Genomic DNA, 6,657 nt, shown 5'->3' on the forward strand with positions numbered 1-6,657 from the left:
TGTACTCAACACTAAATTTGTGTTTTACAGTATAAAAAAAAGCTTCACTTGCATTTCTATTTTTTCTTTTTTGTATGATGCACTGAAAATACATCATTTTCACAAGTGTTTCGGACATAGAATAAGTGTTACCGGTCACTTTATAAACTGAAACTTAGTATATAATAGTAGAATAGCTGTTGCATTACCTATTTGTTACGACCTGTATGTAATGTTATTATGGAAGATGTAATGTCCTTCTGTAAATGTTGTTTATTGTTGGTTTACCTGAAATAAATAAAGTTTATTAATGCTTCAAACTGTGTTCAGCTACCAATGCAAAACAGCTGCTGTTAGGCCATTTATTACATACTTACTTCATACAATTCCAATCTAGTGTGGTGATGCTAGTGTGGATGTTGGCTGCCTTTGTCCTCCTATTCCTCAGTATTGACATAGTTAGCTATTTCCTGAAATTAGTTATCCCTGGAATTGATCTAAGTAACATACTTTGTTTTTTTAAAGGCATAATTTACTCAACTGTACCAGCAACAGTTTCTAGTGATTTATCCTGTATTACCAGTCCCTGTTTGATGTGAGCTGAGCTGGCCTGATTACAGAGGCCTTCTTTGCATTGTACCACAACAGTGTTTTCTCTGGACACCTACCAAGGTGTTATGTCTCTGATTCAAACCATACCAATAGGTCAACAACATCTCCATGTCTGCGTCCCAAATGGCATCCCTATGGGCCCTGGTTAAATGTAGTGCACTATATAGGGAATAGGGTGCCATTTGGGATGCATAATTGAAAAAGTATGTAACTTCAGTTATGAGTACAGTTTTCCAGCATGCTGGTCCAAAAACAGATATAGTTTATTACATGAAAACAAACAACCTCTGGGTCATAATGACTGCTGTGACAGACAGGTAGGGGAAAAATTAATGGAAACCCCAACAACACAATGTCACGTATTACACTATAGGGGCCCATGTGTGCTGTAAGAATGTAATGTTCATAATGTTTTTTACGTTTCTTTGGAAAAACAGGAAGTCATTCTATTCTTTTCTGCGGTTATTGCATGCGGTCATAAATGGTTCTGAAACTGTTTTGCACCCAAAATTCCCCTCCAAAAAATTTATTTCCAATAGTTAATTCCAGTTTATCTCTTTAATGTTGGATCATAGATCAACTGCATGAAGGTCAAATCTGACTCAAAGTTGTAAATGTTTCTTTGTAAGGTTGATTGCTCTGGACAACTGTATTCCAAACTGAATAGACTTGGCTAGACACCCAGCCTTAAAACAAGGCATTTAGTAACATAAGTCATTTTGAGTTTGTGTGTCTCTCTCTTGGCAGGGTGTAGCTTGATGAACCAAATCTCACTGCATTCCTCTGTCAGGATAAATTCACACTTATTGACTCCCTCTCCATCCCACTAACAGACATGCCTCCTAACCAGTCAGAATGCCTAGGTGAAACATTAACATTAGGGATCCTCTGTATTTGCTTTGCCTCAGCTAGTGAGCGATGTTGTTTTGAATTCTCAATAGAGAGTGCTCTGTGACAGTCTCCTCTGCACACATAACCACAGGTTGATAACTATAAATACGTTTTGATGCACATCCCTTGGGCTAATCATATTATTGATGCGCTATAACTGGTCATAGTGTTATTGGTGGTTGCAACAGTAGTTAATGAGATTATTATTTATGTTGTTATGACACTGTTATTGTACAATAAATAGCCTTACGTTATCTAATATATCTCTGGTGAACAGTACAGTACAGAACAGTTGATGACAAATGAGAGATGATAGACTCTCCCTGAAAGTCAAGGGGGGCAGGACAGCCTGTTAAGCTCACTGTAGTGGAGTATCTCTCTTCCTTCCTTTGGTGTTCTACACAGGGTCTCTCTCGCTCTCTCTTTTTCTCTCTCACGGTTTCCTTCCTGTTCTCCTCTACACAGGGTCTCCCCCTCCCATTGTTCCCTCTGCGCGCACCACTGTGGGAGCTGGGTTTGAAACCCCTCTGATCCCAAAGGCTCATGGTGACAAACCACTTTCATCCCTGTACCTAGGGTCTAACGGGGGGATACGACATTATGGTTGAAAGGGGAGACCGATTAAAATGATGCTGGTTGTTCTTCCCTCTCTAAAAGACCCATTTAGGCTATACTCATTTGTAATATGGGAAGTGCATGGCATTTATTTAGTGTGGTTTACAGTCACTCACAGTTTTACTGGATGATAATATCAAGGGAGTCTGGACTGTTACAAGAGTAGGCTACTTGAGGAAGTCTAATAGGATATCTCTGAGTCAATACCTCACAGTTTTAATGAACATACTGTATAAGTTAAGGGTAAAGGGTTTGCTCATATAAACAGTAGGCCTACTGTCATATTTGTAAAATAGTCTATAACTTTCCTTTTCCATCAGTAGTCCTAGATGTGGCTTTCAGAAGTATCGTAGGCCTATTTATAAGGGCATAATTCTTATATTAAATATTAAATATTGTTTCGGCTATAGAACTAAGACGTTGAAACTCATCAGTCAACAATCGAGAGCCACACACAAGATGAACAATTGTAGATGATCCCTAAACCTTGCCATCTGTTAGTCCAACCCTTTTTTCCATATGGAGGAGAGAAAGAAGGCTCACTGAGACAGCAGGGCGCCTGGAAACAGGTTTGAACAGCGCAGAGCAGAGAGGCTATCACATTTGTCGGGCAGCTAGAGTAGCAGAAGAATATTGCAGAGTCCGGACCTGTATGTGGTGTGTATAGTAGGTCGGGTGTTTTTCTCCAAATTCTGTCAGCGATATTTTTCGATTTTGGGGGACCTTCAACATCTCTGCGCAGCGGCGGGGAGAAGGGAAAACAACCTAAAGTTACGCAGGGAGGGAGTACATTTATAAGGAAAGAAAAACCCAACAAAGAAAGGGAGCGGGGAAGTAGTGGCGAGCTAGCTGGCGAGCTAGCTAGTTTAGGAAGAAACCGCAAAGAAAGTATGGCTGTGGCCGTGCGTAATGCTTTCGCAATGGATTACAACAGAGTAACGTGTATATTTTTGCAGCTGTTTTTATTGATCAGTTTGGGATCTATAAGGGTAAATGGACAGTATGGCGACCGGGGAATGTCTATTCCGGAGCACGGCTTTTGCCAGCCGATTTCTATTCCACTTTGTACGGACATCGCATACAACGAGACCATCATGCCAAATTTACTGGGACACACAAACCAGGAGGACGCAGGGCTCGAGGTACACCAGTTTTACCCGCTTGTGAAAGTTCAGTGTTCTCCTGATTTAAAGTTTTTCCTCTGCTCCATGTATGCGCCTGTGTGCACGGTGCTTGAACAGGCGCTCCCCCGTGCAGGTCACTGTGCGAGAGGGCGAGACAGGGCTGCGAGGCGCTCATGAACAAATTCGGTTTTCAGTGGCCGGACAGCCTCGCGTGCGAGTCTTTCCCGGTTCACGGAGCGGGCGAGCTGTGCGTCGGGCAGAATATGTCTGGTCAAAGCACACCGGTCAATCCCACCCCCGATGTAACGGAGACCCCACACGATACTGGGATTGTAAAAGGACAGTTCAAGTGTCCGGCTTCTCTGAAAGTACCCACTTATTTGAATTACCGTTTTCTCGGTGAGGATGACTGTGGCGCACCGTGCGAGCCAAAGAAATCTAATGGAATGATGTACTTCAGCGAGGAAGAGTTAAAATTCGCCAGGATATGGATAGTAATCTGGTCCGTGTTATGTTGTGCATCCACCTTATTTACCGTTCTAACCTATCTGGTGGACATGAAACGCTTCAGCTACCCTGAGCGCCCAATAATCTTTCTATCCGGTTGCTACACCATGGTATCCATTGCCTACATAGCTGGATTTCTCCTTGAGGACAAGGTGGTTTGCAATGACAGGTTTGACAACGACATTAGGACTGTGGTGCAGGGTACTAAAAAGGAGGGATGTACCATCCTCTTCATGATGTTGTATTTTTTCAGCATGGCCAGCTCCATCTGGTGGGTCATCCTGGCCCTCACCTGGTTTCTGGCAGCAGGGATGAAGTGGGGTCACGAAGCCATCGAGGCCAACTCGCAGTACTTCCACCTGGCAGCGTGGGCAGTGCCCGCCATTAAGACCATCACTATCCTGGCGGTGGGCCAGGTGGACGGGGATGTCCTTAGCGGCGTGTGCTTCGTGGGTATCAACAGCGTGGACGCTCTCCGAGGCTTCGTCCTGGCCCCGCTGTTCGTCTACCTCTTCATTGGCACCTCGTTCCTCCTGGCAGGCTTTGTGTCTCTGTTCCGGATCAGAACCATCATGAAGCACGACGGCACCAAAACAGAGAAGCTGGAGAAGCTGATGGTGAGGATAGGGATCTTCAGCGTGCTCTATACTGTCCCTGCCACTATCGTCATAGCCTGTTACTTCTACGAGCAGGCCTTCCGGGAGCAGTGGGAGAGGACGTGGATCAGCCAGACGTGTAAGACGTACGCCGTGCCCTGTCCGGCCCACCCACACCCCAACATGAGCCCCGACTTCACCGTCTTCATGATCAAGTACCTCATGACTCTGATCGTGGGGATAACGTCCGGGTTCTGGATCTGGTCTGGGAAGACCCTCAACTCCTGGAGGAGGTTTTACACGAGACTGGCTAACAACAAACAGGGAGAGACCACGGTGTGAGTGGTCTGGGTGGGGTGAGACCTCTGGATGTACTGTAGCCCATGATGGGCGTCCCCCACACACAAAAAAACGGTGTTTATTTACAGACTGAATGAATGATAATCGTTTTTTGGACTTAATTGCCATGCAGAGACACTCATTGGTACATGGATGTTTCTATTGTACATAAAACATTTTGTGAGATTTTTGTAAGTATATATTTGTATTTAAAGATCAAAATTCTCTTTTTTAGTTGTTTCCCTCTATTAAAACCAACATTTATTTTACACACTTTGGGCATAATGGAAATGTACCTTCCTAATCATGATAAAGAGCCAGCTGACTGAGCAGTTAGCATTAAGGATATGGTTGTCTTAGGACCTGAGTTGGCTTGGCCACTGCTGGGAGAGGGTTGTAGCTAGCTGTCTTTGATCAGTGGACTGGCTCTGAACATTGTTTCTATTCTAAGCAGCAGAATCCCGTGAAAAGCAATTGCTTCCTCGTGGGTCCTTATCCCCCATTAAACTGCTGTTCTTTCTGTCCAACTGTTCTCTTCTATTCAACATATTTCTAAATGCCTAAATGCCTGGGATTTGAAGGTTAAAAATACAATCAACATTTATTTTAAAACAAGGTATAGGTTTGGGATTAGGTGTTCAACATATTTCTAAATGCCTTGGATTTGACGGTTAAAAGTACAATCAGCATTTTGAAAACAAGAAAGGAGGTATAGGTTTGGGATTGTGTGCACATGTACTATGTAGCCTACATGACATGAATCCTAATACAAATGTTTTTAGAACCTACTGTACTTCAAGCCAGAATGAGAACATTTAACCCCAAATAAAGGCCAAATACTTGCACCAAAGTTAAAAGCGGTCTTTTGGTGATTACAACAAAATATTGTAATAGAATGAAAGTAAACCATTTGCAGGATAATTTCAACATTTTGTCTTTCAGATATCTTGCTGCCTATTAACACAGAACAGACTCACCTTGTTTGTGCCATTGTTTACCTTTCTGAGCACTTTGAGGAGAAATACTAGCCTGGTCCCAGATCTGTTTGTGCTGTCTTGCCAACTCCGAAGGACCATAGGAGTAGGCAGGACAGCACAATCAGGTCTGGGACCAGGCTAGGGGAATACAGAATGCTGGACAGAGACAGCTCACACTCAGAGGTGGGGCTAAATAACACTTCAGCTGCACATCCTAATGCTTTCTCACAGACAGACAGACAGACAGACATACAGCTGAAACACCAATCTTTCACTGATGAACAAGCTGAAATACGCAGTAGCCTACTCTACAGCCGGCTGTATAATTGGCTTATAAAAACGGAAAATGAATTGATAAATGAAGGAGATAGGACAGAGAAAATGTCATTTTGTAACGGTGCGTTTTGTAATTTTCGGACCTACAGGTAATCAGAGTCAGAAAATGATTATTCCCCACATGGTAATTGTTGGCAAAATGTGGCTGTTTTTTTACAATGGGCCCAGGTGGCAGCTTTGAGCAGTCCCCTTTCACCCCTGAGTCATTTCTCTCCTGGTTAAGTGTGTGCGTGTGTGTTTTAGTGTGTGCACGTGCTGGTGTGTGTGTGTGTTGGCGCTAACCATGCAGGATGAGCAGCTGTCTTTAGGCTTTATAAAGGAAGACACCCTGATCTGTTCCCACCTCAAACATCTTCTGTTATGTTCTTGTCAAATGCATGAAAGTTATTTTACCCTAAATGCATCGATGGCTCTCTATTAAACAATATGTTCATGCCTTTGACATCTGTTATGTTTAATTCTGGTATTCTGCATTTATTTGTTATTAAAAAACATTATATTTATAGAAACATTTTTTTATATCCACACTGATTACTTTAAAGAATAAAATATCCCACCTTTGCACAAACTGTCATGTTGATTTGAAATATCTATTATTTTCATGTGTTAAAAACCAGAGTTGATGGATTGAATCATGCTGTTAGCCTAGTGCACATTTACATTTTAGTAATTTAGCAGGTG

The 6,657-nt window shown here is 42.8% G+C and overlaps 1 pseudogene; it reads left to right on the forward strand.

Annotated features, from left to right (window-relative positions):
* Positions 1 to 2,632: 2,632 nt before the first annotated feature.
* On the forward strand, positions 2,633 to 6,434 carry LOC121586017 (annotated as a pseudogene).
* The last annotated feature ends 223 nt before the right edge of the window (positions 6,435 to 6,657 follow it).

The sequence above is a fragment of the Coregonus clupeaformis genome, chromosome 17, assembly GCF_020615455.1.
Source record: "Coregonus clupeaformis isolate EN_2021a chromosome 17, ASM2061545v1, whole genome shotgun sequence".
Taxonomy (NCBI): Eukaryota; Metazoa; Chordata; class Actinopteri; order Salmoniformes; family Salmonidae; genus Coregonus; species Coregonus clupeaformis.